The sequence below is a fragment of the Balaenoptera ricei genome, chromosome 2, assembly GCF_028023285.1.
Source record: "Balaenoptera ricei isolate mBalRic1 chromosome 2, mBalRic1.hap2, whole genome shotgun sequence".
NCBI lineage: Eukaryota > Metazoa > Chordata > Mammalia > Artiodactyla > Balaenopteridae > Balaenoptera > Balaenoptera ricei.
The window spans coordinates 26,475,917-26,503,037 of record NC_082640.1 but is presented as its reverse complement, the minus strand read 5'-3'; the positions used below and the strand labels follow the sequence as shown (position 1 = coordinate 26,503,037).

General features: G+C 38.0%; 1 long non-coding RNA gene across 3 annotated transcripts in view; it reads right to left on the bottom strand.

Annotated features, from left to right (window-relative positions):
* LOC132359028 (uncharacterized) overlaps positions 1 to 27,121 on the bottom strand; it is a 102,038-nt gene that overhangs the window by 36,944 nt on the left and 37,973 nt on the right. Inside the window, exon 3 of one of the 3 annotated variants that reach the window (XR_009500692.1) lies at positions 7,366 to 7,643. The exons of the other annotated variants lie outside the window; for them this stretch is intronic. This is a non-coding gene — a long non-coding RNA (uncharacterized LOC132359028). Of the gene's footprint in view, positions 1 to 7,365; positions 7,644 to 27,121 lie in introns of those variants that run through there. 3 annotated transcript variants of the gene reach the window in all.

Below are 27,121 nucleotides of genomic sequence, written 5' to 3'. Positions count from 1 at the left end.
GGATGATATAGTTTAAGTTGTTCTATAGTCATAAGGATTAATTTGCAGGTTTTTAAAATAATACTACTTATTTTCCTTACTTATTTTCTATTTTAAAATTTCAGGGAGAAGAAAAAATCCTAGCCACAGAGAAACTAGTTCTCATGGGAACTAGTTTATCATAAATGGGAGAAGGAAGTGGACATCGTTGCTGATAACATTTCCCAGAAAGGGAAAGTTAGCTTCATATTATATTCCCATTACAATGATTTCTACATGCTTTTGTAGGAAGTTTGTAAACATCCTATATGATAATTATACATGAGGCAAAATTAATAACATGATTTCTTCCCTTTTCTGCTTTATAAAAGTAGTAGTAGTAATAGTAGTGGTAGTAACCATGGTCTTAAGTTATAACTTATTTGGTAAGAAAAATTAGGCTATATTTGAATTACAATAATAAAATTAAAAAGCAAACAATAAATAATTTTAAAAAATAAAGCATATTATCAGAATTCTCAAATCAAATCACCTGCAAGACTTTTCCACCTCTGTCTCCTCTGTCTCGTACTCAAAGCTCTTGCACACCACAGGTGTCTCCTCATCTTGTCTAACCAACTCATCTTTCTATGGCATCTAATTTTTACTCAATGTTTTTGTCAGAGTAACAATCTCTAGATCCTCCCTCCATCAACAACATCTAAATGAACTTTACATTTTATATTCGGTCAAAGTCAAACAAGATAAGTCTTTGTGAAAAAATCAGTGGATGTGTCAAAGAGTTCTTTCTTATTTCTCCCATATTTCACTGCTGGCCTTCTTCCTTTCACCATATTAGCCAATCTGTTCCCAAAATGTAATGTCCATAAATATTTGCTTTCTTCTCCTCCACCTTTCTCTGATTTATCTATGACCTTCCATTCAGAAAATGCTGTTCACCGCTACTATCACCTTATAATCTTAAATTCAGTCAGGTTCACTACTGACAGTATTTCCTGGCTCAGCAAGCAGTAAAAACATGCATTGGGCTGTGATGCTTTCGGGATGAGTTCTAACCAGTAACGTGAGATTGATAAACCTCAGAAAATGATGTAAGCACATATAGATGCAGCTACTGTGTGTTTGCCGATTTTCTTTGCATAAAAGTTTTACTTTTTCATGATCCGATTTAACCTGTAACTAAAAATTACTAGTTTGTATGAGCCACACATATATATAATAGAGATTTGGAATGGCACCATGAAATCTGTTTTCTATAGGAAACTGAAAATAGCCACAGCACCTGAGTTTTTGATTCAGTTCATGAAGATACTTATTTTGTTAGTGAATTGATATAAGGACCTAAATCTGTGAATTGGAGAGAATCATATCTCTATGTGGAAAGGTCGTTATAAGCATTAGTAAAAATACATGTGTATTATCAGTATATATCCTTATAATAAATATGGTTTCATACTACCTGACTATAATAATGATTAACTGTAATTGTATCAACATATTAGTCATTCTGATATATGAATGAAGATATCTATAACCATTCAATCAAGATAGAGTCAATGTTGACCACGTGCTCCTGGGGTTTTTATTGCTTAAATTTGATTTGAGTTTGAGTTTCCCTTTTTGCCAGGACGTCTCACTGGTTTAAAACCTAAATTGCCTCCTGATAGGAATCTTGATACAACAGCCCTCCCGGCCTGTGTGCATAACCAAGTCAAATTAAAGATCTCGTTTTATTTTAAGAGTGTCTCATGACTCTCATTCAAATAAAGTGTTTGATTAGAAAAGATTAAATATGACTAATGAAATAAAAATTATTAACTATAATTTATAACCCAAAATAGGTCTTCATAATGATGCAAATATATACAAGTCATTCCAGATGTACTCTGTGTTTTTCTAAGAAAAAGTTCCCTTGGAACAAATTAAGAACTGCATGTGTGGCTTATTTTGCTGTTTGTTTTTTGTTGTTGTTGTTTTTAATGAAATAAGAAAGCTTTCTGGGTCTATATACAGATTATACAATTACTTCTTTTTTAGTAGAATTTTAAGTTAAATTTAAATTAAAAATAAAATTGAGTTAAAATATTTACACACACGTTTTTATTTGCCTTTATTATTCTTCCCTCTGCCCTGCTTATCCTAAGACTGCCTACCTCCTAAATTTATTTCCAAGTAATCATTTTTATCTGGTTTTTTTGAACAAAGAAATATGTATATGATATTTCCGAGCTAAGTGTAGCATCACAGCCTTCTACTCTATTTTTAAATAAAGAGCAGTTGTTCTATAAGTGACATTTATTTTGCTCACATGTTCTTACCTCTTCCTTCTCAGTAATAATGAGCCCACTCATGGATTGAGCTCTGTAAAAAGACTAGACTGACTCTTCATTCAGAAATATTTCAGTTTAAAATTCAACTTAGCGGAAAGCAAATTCCTCTCCTCCTTCTCTTCCTTTTTCTCACCCTCCTTCTCCTCAAAACTTCAATCATACTGATCTTTTCTCTCTTAACAATACATCACGAACAATTTTCCATAAATTCAATATTTTCTACAATCATATTTTCACTGGTATGTCATATTCTACTACGTGAATGAATCTAATTTATTTAACTCTTTCCAATTTTTAAATCTGCCCTTCAGTTTTCAAAGATGATGAGGTTGAATTTATCTAGATGAATAGTGGAACTAAAAATTAGACATTTTTCCCATAGTTGCTACATTTATGTTATCCTTAGAGCTACCATGAGCTTATTTCAAAATGTCTGCTTCCATTGGATATCACCATGAACTTCAGAAAAGCTTTGCATTAAAAGCCACACCATTTTTTGATTGATGTGTTATAAATGTATATCTCTGCCGCTGTTCCATCAGCATCTCACAATTATGCTTTATGGCTACATAGACCTACTCAGTTATTCAAATGCAGTGATGGTTTCATCATTAGTCACACCCAAACTCATGCATATGCAGACACTATACACTGGTCTATGGATTTTCTTCTGCCTTCTAGTCTTACTATTCAGTCATCAAAATTTACAGAGTACTCGTATGACCAACACTGTGCAAGGCATGATGTCAAAGATATGATATGAAGTCCCTGGAATTAAGGGTACCAATAACAATAACAATAAAATACTAATGATGATAGGGAACGTTATATAACACACATATCAGAAACTGTCCTACACATGGAAACAACCTGAACGCCCATCAACGGGAGAATGAATAAAGAAGATGTGGTACATATATACAATGGAATACTACTCAGCCATTAAAAAGAATGAAATAATGCCATTTGCAGCAACATGGATAGACCTAGAGATGATCAAACTAAGTGAAGTCAGTCAGAAAGAGAAAGATAAATACCATGTGATATCACTTATATATAGAATCTAAAATGTGACACAAATGGACTTATCTATGAAACAGAAACAGACTCACAGACATGGAGAACAGACTTGTGGTTGCCAAGTGGGAAGGGGTGGGGGAGGGAAGGATTGGGAGTTTGGGATTAGCAGATGCAAACTATTACATATAGGATGGATAAACAACAAAGTCCTATTGTATAGCACAGGGAACTATGTTCAATATCTTATGATAAACCATAATGGAAAAGAAAATGAAAAAGAATGTATACATATGTATAACTGAATCACTTTTCTATACAGCAGAAATGAACATAACATTGTAAATCAACAATACTTAAATAAAATTTAAAAAACTGTCCTACATATTTTTTGTACATTTATTATTTAATCCTCACAACAGCCTATAAGCTGTACTGTTTACCATTGTTCCCACTTTGCATGAAGAAAACTGAGGCACGAAAATGTCTAAGTGATTTTCCTAAGGTTACCAACACTTTTAAGTGAAAGACCCAAGATTGGATCTCAGGCAGTTTGGAATCTGGACTTAATCTTTATAATATGATTGGTGGGGATAAGTAGCATATTCAAGAAAAATTAGAGAACAAAATAGTTCATTATCAAGTGTTAAATTACTAGGTAAAAATAATTGGTACATTAGCTACAGTATAAAGAAGTGTTAATTGTATGGCATGGAAAAAGGAGCTTGAAAATGAGGTCTTCTTAAATAAGAGTGATTAAGGAATTCTCCACGGAGAGGTGGTAGGTATGTGAAGACAGACAAAGCCTTCCTCAGATTGGGGGTGGAGGAGAAGGACAAATCCATTCCTCCTATCACCAAGGTCAGTCTTATATTTTTGCATTGCCAATGAGTAACCAGTTTGGGTGTTGATATTGTGTATTTGGCAGGGGAAAAATGTGAAAAAAACAAAGTGTGGTATTTTGTATGTGATCATTTTAAGTCACTTTGTAAGAATGAGTTCTCATTGAAATTTGCTTTGCTTAAGACTTGCCAGTAATGGTGAAAATTTACATAACAGTAAGTATTTCCAGGATGCTTGTTTTTCACTTGCACAATGTGCTATTTGGAAAACTTGAACAGACTGAAGATTCCACTTTAGAAAAATCATTCTAGCTCATTATTTAGTACATTAGTAATTTATCACTAATTGTAGCAATTTAACAAGAAAAATGAACAACAAAATCTTATATGTTGTGTATCCAACCCTATGACCTTGAGTTATTTATGGCCATATCTACTAGTATAATTAATTTTGGGGAAGTGTTATAACTATAATTCATGTTTGCTAGAAAAAGTGGAAAATCTTGTATAGAGATGAATCTTCAGTAGTTTTGAATAACTGTGATAAAACTATTTTTTTAAAGGCCTTGCTAAAGGCATCAGCATCCCTTTCAAAGCAAGGTCAGATGTGCACTTTCTAATAGAGAGTGAGGAAAGTTCATGTCTTCTGACCTTCCCAAATAAAACAACACATTCAAATCTGGCCTTAGCAAAGGTAAGTTCTGACTGTGTTCAATACATGCTCCCATCCCCCCTCCATTCTAAATAGAAACTCTTTAATGAATCCAGACCACATTTCAATTGGTTTATAGTAATATCTTCACTCAGTTAATGTAAGGGCTTGCTTTTTGAATTTTTGGAAACATCTACAGTTTAATTCATTTTTATTTTGGTAAAACAGTTAAGGAATAAATAGGACATTTTTATCACTGTTAATTTATTAATTTCCCCTGTGCTTTGATGATCAGCTATCTATTTTCATTAACGCTTTCATATTGGTCATATATACCACTGTTTTTGCCATGGGTTTGTTCTAAATGCTAATGTTTGTTTCTAGATCAGCTTGAGTAAGCTGGACATCTTCCATCTTTTCCTGTAGAATGGAAGATGTCTCTCTTCCAGAGATGGATGGTACTTCTACAAACCTGTCAGATCCCACCTGTCTTTTCAGCTTGTCGTGCATGCATATAATGACTAAGCTCTTAATTTAAGAACATCATTATAATAATTAAGTATGAATCATTGCTCTTCCCATTATTCTGGATGCAATTCTTGTTATGCTTCTCTCTCAACAAGATAAAGCTGCTGATTTAAGTGTTGGCATATGAGTAAAATTCCTGCAATGATTCCAGCTGGAAGAGAAGAAGGAAGAAAAACATAATGTCTGTTTGGCTTTAATATTTGCGCTTACAAAATTACAGAGCCAGGGTGGACAGAAACATCGTAGCTTGAAAGTGTAGGAAATCCCTAAGGTCTGTAAATAGTCTAGTGATTATGTTTTAAGTGTTTATTGCCACATATAACAGTTAATCAATGGAATTCTACGGTCCTGCCAATTTTTCAGTATGTCACTACCCCTCTGCTAGCAGTGAGTGGATTTCCTGAAATGTGCAAAGGAATAAGTCCCAATCCACAAGGATGCTTCCTGCCGGGGAAGAAAGCCGTTCTTCCAGTACGACCACAGAATGACTGGGAAGACACCCGAAGTCCTGACTCCAATTGTCCTGCAGAGGAATAGAATTATTTTTTGCTCCCCTTTCTTCTCTGCCTCTTACTTTATCCCTGACTATAATTCCATTCCATCCTTGCTTCTGGTGACTCCCCATTTCATGGGAAGAAATTTATTTTTTCTCAGTCATTAAATATATATTCAGGGAATATCTCACGCAGTTATATTTACATTATAAAGGTCTCATCTGAAATGTCAGAGGCAATTGAAATATTTCATTTTAAAGAAATATGAAAAATCATGGATTTTTTATTCTGATAATAATTTCAGTGTAATTAAGGAGAACAGATTAGTACCACAAATGTACAAGCTTGAATATTAAGAAGGACAGTAAGATTCCTGAAGCAACCTCATGTTTTGCCTACAGCTAAGGTATGTTTTTCTAAGCAGGTCAGTTATGAGGACCCTGGAAGCCAGCTTGTCTGTTTTCATGAGCATCACATGGATGCTTGGATACCCGAGGGTTACATTATGCAGGCTCTTACGGATTTATCCACTGGACTGAGAGCTTCCCACTCCTGGAAAGCATTTCTCAGTCATTCACGGCAGTCATCAGAGGGCGGCGGAGGAAAGCAGAAATCCTTCTGTCTCCTTTTCCTTCAGTGAGACCAACAGCAAGGAGATGTGAGTCTAAGGCTTGAGATGTCGGCATCACCTATCCTGATGAGGACATGTGGTTTGTGAGCAGAGAAGGACATTTGTAATCCCCCCCCCCTACTTCTTTCAAAGCTTATGCCAGCCCAAATTATTTCCTGCTTTTGATTTTCTGGTGATGTTTCCTCTTCCATTGCTAATAATTCTTTTTTCACCACGGATGGGTGATCACCACAAAAGACTTGATTAGATTGACTATCTCTAGAAAACAAGATAAGAAAGCATCACCGAATTTATAGTCAAAAGACAGTTTGAGTCATCTAGTTTAGTGGAAATTTTTGCCTACTTAACACCCAGAAGAATTCTGAAAAGCTATATATCCTTTCACACAATGTTAGGTGGCCGCTAAAAAATTTTGTCATAAGTTGATATAGTTGTAAAGAGTATAATTTCCAGATCAACAAATATTGGAGTTTTAAAAATAAGTCAACTAGAATTTAGATACATGTTTGTAAATTTACCTAATGAAATCTAAAAATTGTAATGATTTTATATCTTGGACCAGCCATGGAAAGGTACACATGAACAAGCTCAAGTAACAGTTGGTTATTTTACATGACTTTTCTTTCTTGAATGTAAATTTCACTCCATTTCTCCCTTTGAGTTTTGTTAGTGTAAATGTTTTTATTCCTGAAAATGCTTTGTTGATCATCATATTTTTTCACTCCGATAAAAATGTGGGCAAAAATCTCTGTGCCCATAAGACTCTAGAGATTAAAAATTTCTTCCAGATTGATTTTTCATTATGATTATTCATTGATACAGAAAGAATCAAGCAACATAAATTCATAAATACAGAATTTTTTATCAAACAATAGAAAATAAAATACAGTGTGTGTGTGTGTGAAAAAAAAAAAATTCACTGAAAAATTCTTCACTCAAAAAAAAAAAAAAAACAATAGAAATAGTGCAGCATAAATACCAGAATTAATCAAACAGCAGAAATACTAATGTATGGGACCTCTGAACCTGGGGTCGTCCATGACCCTTCAGAGATGTCCCCCGTGGACACAGGGTTGCTTTATTTGGCCATGGGCAATTCCTGGAGACAGACTCAGCAGTGTTCCGTCAAAATCCATACTCCTGACAATCGTGTAAGTGAGTGTCACAGTCCTAGAGGGAGAATTTGACAGTGGGGCACAGATTACTATATATAACAGATCTTCAGTTAATGCATAAAAGCATTTAGGACAGTGCTCAACGTACCACATTTGATAAATTATTAAGACATTATTGGGACTTCCCTGGTGGCGCAGTGGTTAAGAATCCACCTGCCAATGCAGGGGACACGGGTTCAAGCCCTGGTCCGGGAAGATCCCACATGCTACGGAGCAACTAAGCCCATGCGCCACAACTCCTGAGCCTGCGCTCTAGAGCCCACAAGCCACAACTACTGAGGCTGCGTGCTGCAACTACTGAAGCCTGCATGCTGCAATTACTGAAGCCCACGCGCCTAGAGCTTGTGCTTGGCAACAAGAGAAGCCACCGCAATGAGAAGCCCGCGCACCACAATGAAGAGTAGCCCCCGGTCGCCGCAACTAGAGAAAGCCCGCGTGCAGCAACAAAGACCCAACACAGCCAAAAATAAATAAATAAAATAAATAAAATTTTAAAAAAAGAAAAGAAATTATTATACCATTAATAAGCTCTGTGTTTTGATAAAATATTATTCACATTTCTAAACTAAATAGAATATTTTATTAAATTACAAGTAAGACCTCTAGCATTAGTAAAGTCTAAAGATTAAAATATTGGACACATAGGGAAAAAAGAACCTAAATATTTGCTGAATGCATTTGAATAGCCAAGATAATATTCTTCTGCTCTCGAAAAAATAAAAATCAATTTCCTGGGTTTCATTATTTGTTAATTATTTGAGTAACTGCACATTTTCCGTAGGAGAACTTTTTTATTCAATTTGGGAGTAAAGTTAAGATCATTTCTCTTCCCAAGAGAGCACTTTTGTGTCTCTTACTAAATGGTCCCTTCCCTCCAAGTTCTACAGTCCCTCACTTTTATTCTGCTCCTCTCCAAAAACACAGATCCTATGAGTTTCCATTTCATTTAAGCCAAAGCATATGAGAAAAGTAAAGTCTTTCCAAATTCTACTTAACCATTCCTAATATTTATGTAAAAAGACATGAAAATGGCAAACATACTCTTTAGATGAGTACATATGAGTTGTTAAGGAAAGTATTTCATATTAAAATTTTTGTCTTTGAATTACATGGAATCTCTCTTGAAAATGAGTCAAAGATGTTGAAACCCACTATTGTTTGTTAAATGTGTTTGCATAAGTCTGCCTTTTACTCTGAGAAGATAAATATAGGATTTGAATTATTGAACTGTTGCTTATATAAAGTAAATAGCATACCTTATTTTAAACACATTTTTAAACATATTTCAGAACTGCTGGCTTATACTATAAAAACTACCAGTAAAAAGAAAAAAATGTTATCTGAACTAAGAGGCATTTCTCAGCTAGCCTAAGAATAAGTCTTAGTCTAAGAAGATTATGTGGAAACAACAAGAAATCTATCTCAGAATAATAATTACATAAAATTTCTTTTCTTAGAAGGGGAAGGTATAAATACTAATGGAGATAGCTAATTTTTTAGAAATATTTAAGCATTAGTAAAATAGTCATACAATTTACTTCTAAACTCTACAGATTGGTTTAGAACTTTTATTTTCAGCAGGAGTTGTAAAACTCAACTGGACTTGACATTTCTAATTAAAAATATGCAGGATATAAAGAAACGGAGAGCATAAATTACTATTTTCTAAACACTTGAAAATCTAAGGTATGATTTCTGTATTTTAAGGAACAAAGCTAAATCTACTTCCCACATTTTATTATGTGCAAATATATCAAGTTCACTTTGGTATTCTAAGTTTGAAATAAATTTTAAAATAAAGACCTTAAATGAAAATAAAATAAAATAAAATAAAGGCCTTAGTGTTTAAACTACAACTATCTTCCTTTTCAAAAATTTTTTAAATAAGAACTACTCCATACCCTCCTCTACCAAAATTATTCTAAGTCCTGAAAAAGGATTAAAAGAGTAAAACCAATCTTACTGATCTGTTCACAGATGTTCACATTTTAGTGTACTGGATCAGGTTTCCCTGACTAATTAATGGAATTGGCATTAATCGATATTTCCCAAAGCCTTACTTGGTCGGTTTTCAAGATGCCATTCCTTCCAGGTTTCAAGCTGTTGATCAAACAGCTGCATTGAAGAGAAACAACCCTGAGTTCTCTACCTTTCCAACATAGAAACAAAGTGAAGAGGATTAAACACCTTGTGAGGGAGGAAGTATTATTTTCCTTTTGCAGATAAGGAAAGTGACGTTATGCTAGGAATCCTGCCCAAGGTCACCATCTATGGAAGCATGAGCATCATGTCTTCCCAGCATCGCTCAGCTGCAGGTGGGAGCCCCCCTACTCCCTCTTCTGACACGAGATCAAAGCGACAGGAAGGAAGTACCCTTTGGGACCCTGTATGTATTTGAGGCCTGGGATAGAAGCCAAGGTGTAGGAATAACATTTTTGCTAGTGATTTCCTTGGAGCTGGAGGTGGTGAAGTTCACGCTCAAGGGTGAAGCAATGTTGGCCATTCCCCAGGGCATATTATTTATAAGATAGATCTTTTTAAGTTGGGGGTAAACCCTTGCTTCAGCTCGCTGGCTCTCTTTTTTGGAGGGTCTCATAGACATTTCAACATAAGAGGCAATTTTGTGGTACGAGTGATCTCCCTGGGCAGGGGTATATAATTTGCTGCTTATTGAAATCAGGAGCAGTAAAAAGAGCTGAATATAGCCGAGAGGGGAGTAACCCTGGTGGATATGAGAAGCTGTGTATATTTTGCAGAGTGGATAAACTGTTAGTGGTTCAATGATTTTTGAAAACGACTTGCAAAGCTGCTGCAGGGGACGGATAAGTAAATGTTGATTGATTCATTGAAGGGTGCAGGTCCCCCAGCTTCAGTCAATGACTGGAAATGTGCGCTCTGGAGCTCTCTTTCTTGTTGCACACCTAATTTGCTGCTCCTGAGGCGAGCTCTTTCAATTCAACGTGGCTCTGATTCCTCCCTATATGGATTTCACCTCATTTTTTTTTAAATGCAGATTTGCAGACCCTGCTCAGACCTATTGAATCAAATCTCTGGAAGGAGGGGCCTGGGCTTTGTTTCTTAATAAGTCTATTAGGTGATTCCCCCTCTTTCATATTGTTAAATGTTATTTGATACCTATAAATATTATATATGAGATATACATATATATATATGCATGTAGTGATATGTCTTTTTAAAAATAAAGCACAATAAAGTGTACCTTCATGAACCTATCACCCAGCCCAAAAGCTGGATCATTAACAATAATTTATTTATATTTATATTTATCTATGTGCTTCTCTCTTATGCCTTCCCTCTGCCTCCCTACGAGAGGTAACATTTTACGTTTTGGATTTCACCTCATTTGTTAGTGAGGTTGAAGCTGGCTTGAAGCACAGCCTACACCAGAACAAGGTGATACTGGAAAGTGGGCGGACAATTTTGATAAAAATTTCAAGTGAACAATAGCGATAAAGGCTGGAGGTGTGTCGCCTGAACTGCTCTGAGTTGCAGATTTATAGCCATCGTTGCTCTCTGAAAGCCACATTCACATTCACAGCCATGAAAGTCTGAGTGTCTGTGGGAAGACCTTCCTCTGGGATCAAGGTCCTTCTCACCCTGATGATCCATGAATAAACATTTTCACAGGGCAGCCCTCTAGTTTTATTTTATTAGGAGAAGATCGCAAAGGTCAACTTTTAGTATCCTGATCAGCAGAATCAAATTTCTCCTCACTAAAGCACCGTATGCTTATCTGGGGTCTGAGTCAGATTTTAGATAGTTTATTCCTCTCTTATTCACTTTCTCAGGGTTCCTAAGTTGTCAGGGGAAGATATAACTTCAAAGAATGTGAATAACCTGGACAATAGGATATGATAAACAACTTGAAGTGAAAATAGCAATGAAAAATTTATACTTAAGAATATATTTCATGAAATGTATTCTACTTAGTCCTTTGAAATATAGACAGATTCTCTTTGCTAATATTTTATTTAGAGTTACTGCTTTTATCATAATAAGCCAAACTGGCTTGCAGTTTTGTATTTTGCTTCTATTTTTATCAAATCTGGGCATGAAAATTATGTTGACATCATTGAGGAGCTTTATATATATTTCAATGGCTTATCTTAAATAATATGGGAATTTTCTGTTCTTTAGAGTCCAGGTAAAACTCAGTTGTGAAGCCATATGGTCCTGGTGTCTTTTTAAATGATAGATTCTTGACCGTCTTATGGATTATTTGGTAGCTGATTGATTAAAATTTTCTACTTCTTGTTTTTTTTAAACATGAATCCAAGAATAATAGAGTGCTTAATATCAGGAAATGTATCCACTTAATCCAGTATAGCAAAAAAGGTGAAAGATAAAAGCCCAAGTTGATTAAAAGGCATTTGAAAAAATTCAATAGTCAGTCCTAATTAAAAATAGCACTAGAAAGAAACTATTTAAATCAATAAAAATAATTTTCCAAAAACTAGCAGCAAATTCTAAAATCAGAACCAGACAAAGATAATCCATTTCACATTAATTTTAACACTGTTACAGGTATTATAGTAAATACTAAAAGAAAATGAAATAACTGGCAAAAAACATGGGAAAAAAGAAAAACTATTACTTTTGCTGATTACACGACTGTACACTGGTATACAAAGAAAACTCAAGACATTCTAGTACAAAAAATTCTAAAACTAATAAAATAATTTATTTTAATTTCTGGATAATTTATTCTAATTTCTAATTTCTGGAAGGAAATTCTGGCATAGGATACAACATGAGTAAACCTGGAAGATCTTATGCTACGTGAAATAAGCCAGACACAAAAGGACAAATACTGTATGATTCCAAGTATGTGAGGTACTTTGAATAGTCAATTCATAGACTGAAAGTAGAATAGTGGTAACCAGGGGCTGGGGGATGAGGGAATGAGGCATTGTTGTTTAATGGGTTCGGAGTTTCCACTGGGGAAGATGAAAAGAGCTATGGAGATGGATGGTGGTGATGGTGTCACAACAATATGAATGTACTTAATGCCACTGAACTGGACACCCAAGAATGGTTAAAATGTTACATTTTGTGTTATGTCTATTTTACCACAACAATAAAAAAAGAAAAGAAAATTTTATTTATTTCTTTATTTCAGACAATGTAAACTTCCTAAGACTACATATAAAGCAAAGATTCAACAACTGTATGGAGAAAACGCAAGTTAGGAAAGAAGTTTATAAAATTTTTTTAGGTATACTTATCCAAATTCTCGGTCCTGCTGCAAGGAAAATGTGAAACAAATTTTTACATGAAAGTGACTTAACCAGAGCTTTATGTAAGCTTCAAGACATTTCTGCCCCTTCCTCACTTGGGGTGAAGAAGAAAGGAGACAGAATGGCAGAGTGGTAGGACTTTCTACTGCCTCTCAGAGGTCGTCCCCACACATGGGTTTTTCTGTGTGTTTTATCTAAAGTCACAAGAATTCATCCAGTATAAACAAAGTCATTTTCTTTCTTTTTGTTTTAATTAATTAATTTATTTATTTATTTTTGGTTGTGTTGGGTCTGCGTTGCTGCGCGCAGGCTTTCTCTAGTTGTGGCGAGCAGGGGCTACTCCTCTTTGCTGTGCGCAGGCTTCTCATTGCAGTGGCTTCTCTTGTTGCGGAGCATGGGCTCTAGGCATGCGGGCTTCAGTAGTTGTGGCGTGCGGGCTCAGTAGTTGTGACTCACGGGCTCTAGAGCACAGGCTCAGTAGTTGTGGCTTACGGGCTCTAGAGCACAGGCTCAGTAGTTGTGGCTCGCGGGCTCTAGAGCGCAGGCTCAGTAGCTGTGGTGCACGGGCTTAGTTGCTCCGCGGCATGTGGGATCTTCCCGGACCAGGGCTCGAACCTGTGTCCCCTGCATTGTCAGGTGGATTCTTAACCACTGCGCCACCAGGGAAGTCCTAAACAGAGTCATTTTCAGTGTTCAGTATATTTGACTGCAGTGAGCAGTGAACGGTCACATTTGTTGAGAATCTTTTGGGGGGGTATGTGTTGTATGCCCAATTTATCAGATTGTCCCTGATGGTTCCTACAGACACTGAAAGTCAGAGATAACTCATTCCTGCTCTCAGGAACCAGGGAGTTCTAGAAGGTGAACATGCATGAATTTCCAAGGGCACGAACTCCTGAATGCCACTAGCCTTACAAAGCACATTAAAATAATACATTTTCCTAATGAAAATTAGGAGTCATCAACAAAGATAAGAGAAAAGAAAAAAAGGATGGTTTGGTATATTCAGACTGGAGGAGAAGTGAACAAAATAAGAGAGGTTGAGAAAAAGGAGAAAAAGAAAAGCAGTTCAAAGATGGGGATGTAGACATAGGGGTACAGGCCAGAAAAGGCTCAGACACAGGGATTTCGGAGGGCACTGTGGTTTGCAAGCTCTCCTGCAGCACTGATGCTAGCACTGCCTGGGATTTATGATGGTGGAAAACCTAGAACAGGTTGTTGAAGAAGGTGGTGGACCACAAAGGGCACAGACCAGGACAAGACTTTGCCACGTTGGATTAATGAACTATTTATTACCAGCAACCAGCGTCAGAAGAAAGTGATGATCCAAACAAAATTCCCTTTAAAAGTCCTTAGAGACATAAAAGTGTAAAACGTCTGTCCTCGGATGTGCATATTTAGACTAAAAGATTGGTAAATATTTAGTGATTCTCTACTTATCATTTAAAGAATCCTTTGAATGCAGAGGGTTGTCTGAGTTCAAAGCACCTTAAGATTGTATGAAGGTACCTTAAGATGAGATTAGGGGTGGAGCTGAAGTCTCCCAGTCCCCAGGGAAAGCTGAAGACCACACCCACCCACCCAACTAGCTGAAGAAGAGGAAGAAGAGAGTCTCAGACTTCTGTGTCTCTGCTGGATACTGTCGCCCAAGCCTCTACCCTATCTGATCCTATAAAAGGCCAAATTCAACAGATGGGGTTGAGCAGCATTCTCAGTAAGGAAGAATGTGGAGCCACTGGAGCATTTCAGTGCCTTGTTGATGTCTCATCTACCTCTGAATGTACAGTAGGAATTAAAGTGTCACATGCCTGTGCTCCCAACCCCATAAGGGCCAAGGGGCTTTACCCCATCAGGAAGAGCTCCAGGTAGAGAAGCACCACTGGGCTAAACTCCCCAGTCATTTGCTACCAGACAGTATGTATATCCTCTGAGCTGCTGTGGCCGTTCCAGCTCAGCTCCACCCAAACAGAAGTTATGACGTTTGTGGTCACTGCTCAGTGGGCCGAACGCAAAGCCATTCTCATAGCTGTGTCCAAAACTCCTGTTGATGTGCCTTGTTAATCTCTTCTGCCCCTTGGGCTGTTGCCAGTGGTCCCGCTGTTTGTCTCAGGTGAGGGAGGCCACTGTGCAGGGGGTATGGCCCCTGCTGCTCCTGGCAGATAGACTACACCTGATGCCGAAGCTCCTCTCAGGCTATCACTTGTGTCTCATCACACTTGACATTTCATGAGATGCAGTCCAATCAGCCGACTCCGGCCACACCACTGGGGCCTTGAACGTAATCTGGGCCATGCTTTCCATTTGCAATCTGACAGCGGTGTGCCTTCTACAGCAAAAACCACCCAACCATGGGCTGATAGTCAAGATGGCCCTTCCGTGCTGCCTACCAACCACAGTCATTCGGTATCATTGAATGTTCGAACAGCCTCCTGAAAAAAATGACTCAAAAATTTTCTAACTCTACCTCCCTCACCTCTTTCTGGTCTGCAGCCTTAGCAAGGTACTTTGGTCACTGAACACCACTGTTCCAAAAAGGGACTGTCCCTTCTTGGCCATCTCCTGAGCAATGATCAGGATGAAAGGGGTGGCAAAGACCTAACCTGAATATCTAAGATTCTACTCTGAGAATTCCTGGCATGATGTGTCTTTCTCTCCCACACTGGACCAGTCTGGTTGGTACACCTTTGGGTGGTAGCCTGGCCAAAAGGGGCCTGGGGAATTCAAGCTTGCTTCCGGCTAGCCATCTGGATTCTCTGGATGGATTGGCATGTCCTATGGACTGCGGTCCTGTTGGTAGAAGCCTAAATTAAATGTCATGGGAGACAAGTTGAACAGACTTTGCTGCTGCTTCTGTCGGTCAGATTAATCATAGTGCCCAACAGCGTGTGTACTCCTGGGAAATCTCACCATATTACTGAAAGATCATTCTCCATGTGTCTCTGGGATTTGGGTACATCTTTCCAGCAGAGGGAAATCTGAACAGCAAGCAGGGTATTTGAATGGCAATCAGCATGGAAGATACAGTGTCTCCTTCCAGAACAAAGGGAAGACATTCTTACTGTTCTTAGATCAGGCTCTCCAAATTCAAGGTCCCTGTCCACTGCACACACACACACACCTCCCTGTGGGATTTGGGGGACAAGCAGTGCAAACTCAGCAAATGTTTGCTCAAACTGCCTGCTGCACCATGAGTCATAAAGTCCTTGTCTCTGACCCGGGAGTCTCATGTCTTCTGATTACCATCCATGAAATTGGCAACCTAACTTGTTGGTTCCAAGTTGGGTGAAATCTTAAGTGCTTCACAACTCTTGAGAGTTCTGATAGGAAGCTACACTGTATCTGTGTCTTCAGAGCAGTCACATAGCTGGATATAAATCAAACTGAAATTAACCATGGGCTTTGGGAACCTCAGAGGAACGTCTTTATAAAAATGTAAAATGATATTATGCATTTAGGTGCTGTGTATATTAGAAATTCTTCATTTTAAAAATCAGTTATCTACATGTTCTAAATGAAAAATCACCCTAATGACCCAAAAGGCACTTCAGGGAGTATTCAAAATATGGGAATAATATTCACATCATAATTTTGTTTTATTGTGATGTGTGATATGGATATTAATAATCCATGGATGGGAGAGAGAGAATATATATATTCTGAATAGAGAAAGTTGACAGCAGGGCAAGAGCAGGCCATTAACTTTAGTCACTGCAGAGATTTTCTTTCCTTTCAATAACCTCAAATGCAGTTATTCTTCCATTTAATATCATTATTTTGATTCTGAGAGGACTGTTCATCTTATAAATCAATTAGTTTGACTAATGGTTAATTTTCATAGTTAGTATTTGATTTTGTTCAAGTGACTCAGAAGTTCATGGGCCTATCTCTCTTTTCAATCTTTCTATTCTTTCACCTTTCTTCCTATTCATCATTTTCTCAGTAACTTCCCTGGGACCTGCGAAGCAAATTATTTGCTTAACGTACTTCATTAGAGCAGAACGTTGCATGGCAAGGGAATGTTTTCTTTAAGATTTGAACTTCGTGCTTGTTCCCAGAGCCGATTTTGCTGTTTGACTGCAGCAAGAAAGTTAACGTTAGCTGCTTAATGAAATGAAAGGAACCTAACGCAGGAAGGCACCCCCAGCTGCAGAGCTAGAGAAAGCAGTGGGGACTTGAGAAGCCCCACCCTACGCAGCATGTCCTGATTCCAAAGCCACTCCAATAAAGGAATAATCTAAGGAAAGCCCAGGAGTTTCCTATGAAAATGCAGCTTCGTTACAAGTCTCCTAGACTCTCCATCCATAAAGTTATCCCTTTAAATCTCTCCCTTCTAGAAATTCTGGAACTACCACTGGAACTCCCTCCTACTGAGAGACTGAATGGAGAAAAGGACAGTGGCTAGACTGTTTATGACAGCAGAACTCCGACCTACAACCACAGCAGCAGCCAGCCCAGGAAGCCAAACCACAACCCCTGTAGCCATTGGCCCTAAATGGCCAGAACTAGGTCAGTAACTGCCAGCTTCTCTCATGTTGGCCCCTGACCTCCTTTCTAACACAGAACTGACCAGAGGAAGTCTCCTAGGAGCCCCATGGTAATGTTAGCCTGCCTACAGCTTTCCCCAAGCTGACAGCCTCCACCTGGGCACCCCTGAAGCCTTCTCTTTTGTCCACGATGAAGCTTTCCAACTCCCCTGACTGCCTTGGAGTCTCCTGCGAAAAGCGAGTGATGGTGGCTGATTGCCTTCGCTCTAGCAAGCTCAGAATAAGCAGGCTTTGCCTGTTCTCGTTTGGATGGTCTTTGTTTATCTCCAGGTAATGTAGTAGGAAGAGTCTTTGAAACGCCAATGGTTCCATGATAAAATCCTTCAATTCCTGAATTGCAAAATTAATAAAAGTTAGGGTTTGGGTTTTTTTTTTCAGTTAGTTTGTATGTTTGTGTTGCCACCAAAAAAAAAGCACAAAAGTAGAGATAGTGAAATTTATATGGAACCAAGGAAATAAATACTGATGGAAATGTCCCACCCTCACCGCAAGCACACGCCCTCCCAAGGGTGGAGACACGTGTCTCTCACATCTTATCTCTTCCCCTGCTGCTGTGGGAAGAGTTAGCACAAGCTTTATGCTCTCTGTGTTTGTATTTAATTAGTAGGCTTCACATGTGTCCAGGTTCACAATATCTTAACTGCAATTCAAAATCCAAAATGCAGTAAAAAACAAACAAACAAACAAACTTCATAATTCCTCTAATGTCAACAGGTGGCCTGAGTGGAGGAGAAGTTATTTACAGTCCCTACAGTATTTACCTTCAGAATCCTTAATATGCTTGACTGTGTGGAGCTGCCCCAGAGCTTGATGGGGATACTGTATAATGCACTGTATCTGCCATGTATTTCCTTTCTAAAATCCAAAAGGAAAAACCAAATCTGAATTTTGAAACACATCAGACCCAGGGTGTTTGGGGTAAGGCCCTGGGGACCTGCCCCACTGGCTGCTTGGACACTGGACTTGTTCACCATCCCTATGAGCTCCAGCAGGACCACTCTACATAGATGCCCCATCTAGACCTGGGAAAAGAGCCCACCTCTCATTCATCCCAACTCCTTCTGTGCTGAATGGGGAAACTAAGGCCCAAGGTGGTTCACACAACTAGTTTTCACATATGTTTATGTATCTCAATCCATAAATTTGAAAATTTTGGCAACATTTAGCAAGGGCCAGCACTAAAAGAAAAAAGATAATAACTAGAAAGCAATATTTTGTCATAGTTACTACTAGGTTCAAATTACTTTCTTGGTTCACATAATGAAAATCATCCGTAGATTTTCTACTTGTTAAGCTTCTATTCACTTAAAAAGAAAAAAGGCTAAGTTAAACATTAACCTAAGGAAAACAGGTGATATGCAAAATAGTATAAATTTGTATATGAAGATATCCAGATTGTCAGACCTTTTAAGTAATGCAGACCTTGCTCCCAAGAGAATATTTTGCCAGCCTTTAGTCCAGGATATTTTCTAATGAATAAGCATCGGGGAAGTCATGTCCTCAGAGATCATCTCCAATTCAAATAGGTGTTACAAATAAAATGTCTTTTACCAAATTTTCCCATAACGTTGTCAAGTTATTATACACAGCTGTTCATACAGAGCTCTCACAGTAAAATCAGAGAGGTTTCCTTGTCTCCTTTATTTGGAATAAGATGGTAAAATCACCAAATGTTAAACCTTGGAAGTCTCCAAAACAACATCTGATTAGGCCATTTACTTTTATAAGTAAAAGGACATTCAGCTCGTTGCTAAAAAGCCTTCTACTCAAAAGTAGCATACGCTGAAAATTGGATGGTCATTTTGCTGCACTGTAATGGAAATTTTAAAAATAATTGTAACAAGTTATTTGAGCCAGGCAAAGGGCAAAGTGCTTTATCTGCATTTACTCATTTAATCTTGCTTCTAAAATATATATTCCAATGGAGAACCTTTGTCAAATTGAAACTTAGTCAAATGTGTAATGATCTGGGCAATTTGATTTTCAGATACTTTCAAAAGGAAACCGTATTTTTAAATAATATTTTGAAGAGTTCTGTAAAGCCTTCCAATCAGATATTTGATTGAAGTTTTAGTTACCTTATATTGTCTGTAACACATTGAAAATCATTTTATTGTTAAAGTACTATCACATTTTCAATGGTTGAGAGAAAGTATTACCTGTTGATAAATATATATATATATATGGACAGACCTTGTAGTATATCTTGGTTTTCCAAAATTTCTGTCTTTCCTCACCTTTTCAACAAAAGTTTCTAATATATAATTTTCAGCATCAATCATTTATGGTCCTTCAGACAGTTTTCAAGCCACTTGGCAATATGAACAAGAAGAAATAATGTAAATTACAAAATAAATTTTCAAAATATTAAAGTCCATGACTGTCCTATCGATTTTCTGTCCTTTTCATTTTCAGGTCAGGTGATTATTTGGGGAGCATTGTGTTCTTTTTGAACGCAAGCTTTCATTACTCTCCTTCTTCTGTGAGTTAACAATGCAGCTTTATGTCAACTTCCACTTTTTGAATAGCAGCATCATTTCCATGAGAATCCTGGCAACAGAACCGAAGCCAGGTCTCCTTACTCATTCCTGTTACATGATATTTGTTGATGCTGTAGGAAGTATCTTCTCAGAATAAACCAAATGTGTGAAAAATCCCTTCCCTTCTATTGCGGAAAGAGCCGGAGGCTGGAAAGGCAGCATTTGGTAAAATGGCATTGCTGGGTCACAGCTGGAAACAGAGGTGCTTTAGAAAATACTATAGAGGTGACAGAAGGATGGCAGGTTCTCCCTGAAAATGTCATTTCTCTGAATATATGAATGTTCTTACAAAAGAATTGAGGAGACTTTACAGATAAACATCAGCTGAAAAATATTCTTAACTTCAATGATCCCATATCCCTCCCCACTCTCCCCTCTGCGGTTATTGGGCTAAAAATGCTATTTGGCTGAGGAGCAGTGCTGCTGAATCAGAGTCCTGGACCCAGTGATGCGACCAGAATTCTCATCAAAACTCTCCCCTTGAATTTTAACTTCAAAATTAAGAACCTCAGTCTCCCTGGCCTTAAACAGAGAAATTGAACCCAAAAGGTCTAGGGTCCCTTTTAGTTCCAGAAGTCAGATATTATGTATAATAATCCTATCATTACTCTAATACAATTATTACAGCTTGTGTGGTTTTAGTTCCAAATGTTATTGTCAATAAAGTCATTATAGGACTTCCCTGGTGGCGCAGTGGTTAAGAATCCTCCTGCCAATGCAGGGGACACGGGTTCGAGCCCTAGTCCGGGAAGATCCCACATGCCGCAGAGCAACTAGGCCCGTGAACCACAACTACTGAAGCCCGCGCGCCTAGAGCCCGTGCTCCACAACAAGAGAAGCCACCACAATGAGAAGCCCGTGCACCGCAACAAAGAGTAGCCCTCGCTCACGGCAGCTAGAGAAAGCCCACGCACAGCAACAAAGACCCAACGCAGCCCAAAATAAAATATAAACAAATAAATAAATTTATATAAATAAATAAAGTCATTATATTTTTAGTGCACTAAGAATTAATAAGCAAAGAGAGAAAATACCATTTTAGGTTGTTTTCTGATCACGAAATTCTTCCTACTGATTATAAAATAGGCTGTTGCGCCCTCTGCTGGTAGTTCTGAGGTTGCCTCTCAGGTGACTGCAATGCCTTTACTGTTTTAAGGGTACCTGTCCTTTCTGCCCCTGTTGCCCCTAAAAGCTTTCAAAATTGTTTTCTGATTTCCACATAAGGTAAATAGAAATGCCAAGATAATTATGATGGTCTGAAAGTAAAGTTGTGAGCATTTAGCCATACATTTTTACATGTTTCTCCAAACAGGCACTGATATGTACATTTTTAAATGAGATGTCTAGATTGAATTTGTTGATATAAATAAGCGGAACATTTGAACTCTAACAACCTAGTGTTTTAAGTCAAATTCCCTCCTCATTTCTGGACTCCCCCCAGGAAGCTAAAGGTTGCAAAATAAAGTGGGCTCTGTGGCTACACAACCTAACTCTGTTTCTTCCCACACGTAGAGTAAGAGGACTTTCCTAAAATGACACTTTGTGAGATGTCACACATATGCATGACCCCACTGTGCCCAGGGAAGTGAAATAGCACGGGCAGCTCTGGAAAGGGATAATTGGATTCCAAGTTATGATGAATAACGATTTGTTAATGAACAAAGAACAAAGAAAACGTCTTCTTGGGGAAAAAATGCAATTTAGGTAGAATTATCAAAGGAATAAATAAAGGGATCCTCTATTATTCATCACTTGAAAGTTCCCGAAATTATATCTCTTTCAGCAACCTAGAGGGCCTTTGAAGATGTTCTAATTAAGTTTCTAGAGAGGGCAGAGTATTTGATCCTTTTAGCATAAACAAAAAGTAATATTGTTTCAGTGACTTGTTTATGGTTCTTGTATTCAGAAAATAAACTGTGTTCTTCCATCACCCTTCACATAAGGCAGGCTTGCAGAACCTCTTCTAGAAAAGTCTCCCGTTTAGGTGGATTATAGAAACTACACAAGTGCTACCCCAGGACCTGTCAGTCCTGTCAGCACACACTGAAGGTGATAAGCGAAAAGGATTTTTTAAATCCTGAAATATCTCTTTGACTGGAGGACAGGATGGATTCCAAATTTTATAAATGTTGTATAATCATATTGTAGTGCTTGAAAGTGAGCAAGCAGCTAATTACTGGAATCACTGATAATTATGATTGTACTAAGAGCACATGACGTGCAAAACAAGAGTGTTTTTAAATGGAATCCACGTTTAGTTTAGCTCACGAAGGGCTGGTAATATTGACGTCCGTGGCTGAGTTCTGCTGAAAGATTCAGGGGCTTCCAGTGGAACACCAGCCTCACTGCCCTGAACTTTTCAAATCCGTGACAGTCTGTGATTTAATCACAACACAGGTGAGGTAGAATGTACTCAGGAAACGCAAGGTAATTTTTTCATGTGCCTGTAAAACATTATCAGTCAGGTTATGCAATTCGGATTGGCTACATCAAGATTTTCCGTGATTTGCTTTATCTTTTCCTTCATTCCTTCCACCTCACCTCTGCCTGGGGACAGTGGGCAAACTGCAGCAAGGCTATGTCAACTGAAAAAAAATATGTACAACTAAAAGTTGAGAGAGATGTTTTATTCGGTGAACAAAACTGAGGACTTGAGCCCGGGAGGCAGCCGGTCAGATAGCTCTGAGGGACTGCTCCAAAGAGGTAGGGAAGGAGCCAGGGTATATAGGAGTTTTTGCAACAAAGAACAAGTAGTTGGAACATCAAAAGATTACTGTTAATTAAAGAATTAAAGAAAATCAGACATCTCAAGTTAAGGAATTTAGTGCTTTTCTATGTAGGGGAAGATTCAAGAATCAGGGCTCGCTGAAATCATTCCTTTGATATGTACCTCAGCTATCTGAGGCCAGTATACTGTGTTTTCTCACCCTGAGTCTCCTCAGGGTGCATCGTTGGGGGTGGCTGCAGTGTGATGTCTTGATGGCTACAACATCCTTTGTTTACTGTTATGGCAGGCAACATTTTTTCACTGACAGCTATGGAACTAGGAAATAGATCAAGAAAAGAGAGAAATTCATCAAGGGGCTCCTTAGGCTCAAAGTGGCTTCCTTCCTAGAACTGCCTTCCATGCTTCCTGAATGAACAAAAGACACTTCTAGGACTTCCCTGGTGGCACAGTGGTTAAGAATCCGCCTGCCAGTGCAGGGGACATGGGTTCGAGCCCTGGTCCGGGAAGATCCCACATGCCGCGGAGCAACTAAGCCCGTGCGCCACAACTACTGAGGCCGCATGCCACAACTACTGAAGCCCGTGCGCCTAGAGTCCCTGCTCCACAACAGGAGAAGCCACCACAGTGAGAAGCCTGCGCACCACAACGAAATGTAGCCCCCGCTCGTCGCAACTAGAGAAAGCCCGCGCGCAGCAACGAAGACCCAATGCAGCCAAAAATAAATAAATAAATTTATTTTTAAAAAAAGACACTTCTATGACTGAACAATCAAGTGAAATCTGCATTTCTTTGTCTCAATCTATAGTTGAGGCAGCAGATTTGAATGTGTCTTTCTTGATTGTTTTGGGGCTTTAATAAATTTTATGGGAGAGTATTTGGTTGACTTAGATATAGCCAAGGTGGTGGGGTCAGGAGCAGGGGTAGGGGGAACAAATATTTAAATCTGATCAGCACTGATGCTTTCAAAGGAAAATATCCTGCTCCCAGACCTCATCTTGCCTGACATATTAGGCCTGGGCAATCAAATGAATGAAAATGTCAGGAAGGGACATAATTGAATCCAACTAGTGACTGCACAAGCCAAGCCTTATTAAATAAGGTAACAGCCAAGAGGACCCTGGAAACCCATTACCCTAACTCAGTTAGTCCTTTTGCTCTCAGAAAGGCCTAAGCCAGGGGAGAATTGGAAACAACAGATTTGAGCGTGACCAATGAAAACACCTAGCCCGTAAGAAGGTATATTCAAATTATTTTCCCCTTTTTTTTAGAAATTATCTTTTTTTCAGCTTTATCGAGATGTAATTGACATATAACATTGTATAAGTCAAAGGTATAAATGTGATGATTTGGTACACTTGTAGACTGCAAAATGATTACTTCCCTCACATCACATAGTTACCATTGTGTGTGTGTGTGTGTGTGTGTGTGTGTGTGTGTGTGTGTTTATGGTGAGAACATTTAAGATTTATTCTCTTAGCAACTTTCAAGTACACAATACAGTATGAGTAACTATCATCGCCATGCTGTACATTGGATCCCAGAACTTATCTTTTAACTGGAAATGTGTACCCTTCGACCAATATCTCCCCATTTCTTTCACCCCTGTGCCCTCCCCCCAAGTCTCTGGTAACCATTTTAAAATGTAAATATACTATTGCTATATATGCAAAGATAATGTCTTCAACGATCTTTACAAATCTCTGTCAATTGGCATGCTTTCAATGTTTTGGAATCCAGTCTAATACTTAACATGTTAAGAATCTTTCCATAAACTGTATAGCACATAAAATAAACTTAAATTTATCCATCCTATGGAATTTCAGTTCCGTCCTCAAGACAGTGGGCTGACAGCATTCTGACAGGGAAAAATAGAACTAGAGTTGCTAGCAGTTTGTTTTTTTTATAGAGAAAGCAACAACTCAAAGTTAACATCTTTTTTAATTAGTAAATCGTATACTTATTCATGCACAAGCCTGAGTCAACAGACAAGACTTTATTGTCTCCACCATACAATTCTCTCTCACCATTAGGGAAATTGGCTTATTCCTGGATGTCTCAAAAGCTTCCTAAACACAGGGAATTTACACAATTACAAAAGGTTTTTGTAATGGATTCCCTTTTGCAACTCAATGTTAAATTGATATATAATCACATAGGAAGGGGGCACAGACCGGAAAACCATTTGTTTTAATGGAGTCTTAAGAAAAATGCATAAAAAAAGAATATGCCTTTCATATCCTCCTAATAAATCAAAACAAGGGATAGCTTGTATAACAGTAAATGTGACTTTGAAAAAATTATACTACTTTTTTAAAGGACTAAACCTGGATGTTGTTTTGAGAATCACTAATTTCATAATTCACCTCTTTAATATCAACATTTCTTTTCTTTAATCCTCTAAACTCTGCAAACTATAGTAAATGATACATCTGAATGCTCACCAATACATGAAACTGAGTATTCCAATATTTTGAGAATTATTTCTCAACTCACATATTAGTGAAATTAACCCAATCTGCAAATTCACATATTAATCCCCCCAAAAGAAATGTTTGATTATTGAAAATGTCATAGCTTTAGAGAATTAAAAGGTACACAAGGGTGGTAAAGTTTCTAACATGCAGCTTAAAAATGTGGAGAATGAAATTTACCTTGCTGTCAGCATCTTCCTGAAATTCAAAATAATTACAATGTCTTAAGCTCAAGATAATATTTTAGGTTACAATTAAAATCGTTCGTTCATTTTTATTCTGCCTCTGACTTATCCTGGCTACAAATTTGGGAGCTACTAGGAAAGAATAGTAAAACATTTTAAAAACTTTTTGAAGGGTTCTTTTTTTCTTATTTCAAAAAGTAAAATGTATTCAATGCACTGTTGGGTAAATTAAAAAGCATCTAAGACATAGGAAAATTCATTTAATCAAAATATTTCCTATATTTATATTTAAAACCCTTTAAATATTACTTCGCTTTTTCTTTTCCTTTTAAGGTATAAAGTTTCTCTTCCTGGTTTTGGAATTGATGAACAAATACAATGCTATGAACTTGGTAGGGACACAATCAGATCCTTTTTTTTTTCTGTTTCCTTTTTTAAGTTTCCTGGTGGCCTGACACATTGTGTTCTCACATCCCTTAGAAACCATGTGGGGAAGTAATAAAGTGCATCCTTCTGTCCACAGGTACGCAATGTTTATTAACTGATTGAAAAAAATACTGAGAGGTCATTGCAACCTGTTATATATGATCATTCAATCACACCGAGCAAGCGACGAGACCAGTACACAGGAAACAGCCGTGGGAAAGGACAATGCATAATGGGCAGTTTAATTTTTCACAAAACACAGAAATAAAAAATAGTAGCAACATTCTGGCCATTGCTCTCTAAGACAAGCTCCCTGCAAAGACAAGGAAGCGGGCACAGGACTTGTGACTCAAAGAAGTGTTTTTTCTTTAGCACCAAATCTTGCACATTGTAGCACTAGTTACAGTAAAAAGAACGAGGAGCCTTCAGACATTAATATCGTCTTTCAAAGATTTCCTTCCCAGAAACTTGGAAGATGTGCAAACACAGAACATATGCTTAAGGATTTAGCTCCATCTACAGGAAGCAGGAAGTGAAACTGATTCTTTGTAAACAAAGTTCTCTCTGCCCGCACCGTAATATTGACAGTTTTTGCTTCTGATAAGTGATGTTTTTCCACTGAGGACGTTCAAGAGAAGAAAGGAAAGTAAAAAGAGAAGCAATATGCATTACTGAGGTGTTGACTTTTTTTCTCTCTTCTTTGTAGATTAAAAAAAAAAAAAAAAAGGTGTCAGTGTAGGTTCATCCTTGGTTAAAAGAAAAAAAAAAACAAAGGACCATTCTGGTGGGGGTGGTGATCGTGGGGGAAGCTATGCATTTGTGGAGCAGAGGGTTTATGGGAAATCTCTGTACCTTCTTCTCAATTGAGTTGTAAACCTAAAACTGCTCTTAAAAAATAGAATCTTTTAAGACAAAAAAACCTCAGGTAGAGTCCACTCAGAGCCGGAAGTATCCATACTTACACCAGCCGTGGGAACATGCGGTTCTTTTCGATGTCCTCTCTCCTCTTTATGCTGGATCCTGACTATCCCCCTGCTCTCAATGTGGCAGGGCCTACAGGGCTGCCTCTTCTTCCTAGATCTCCTCTCTCCCGGGTCCAATCGGCTCTGAGGCTCCCGGGGCTACAGCTAGGTAAGGACAGGCTCCTGACTTCACATGCAGACACACAGAGCCACCTTCTCAGTTCTCACACTCCAGGGAGACGGTGGCTGGTCTGGAAGGGTTCAGCCTTACCCTCGTCCTGGAATCTGTTCTTCAGGTGGCCAACCAAAGTCCAGGAGTGAGGACCAGAAAATTGAGCCAAACTTTCCCTTTCTAACAA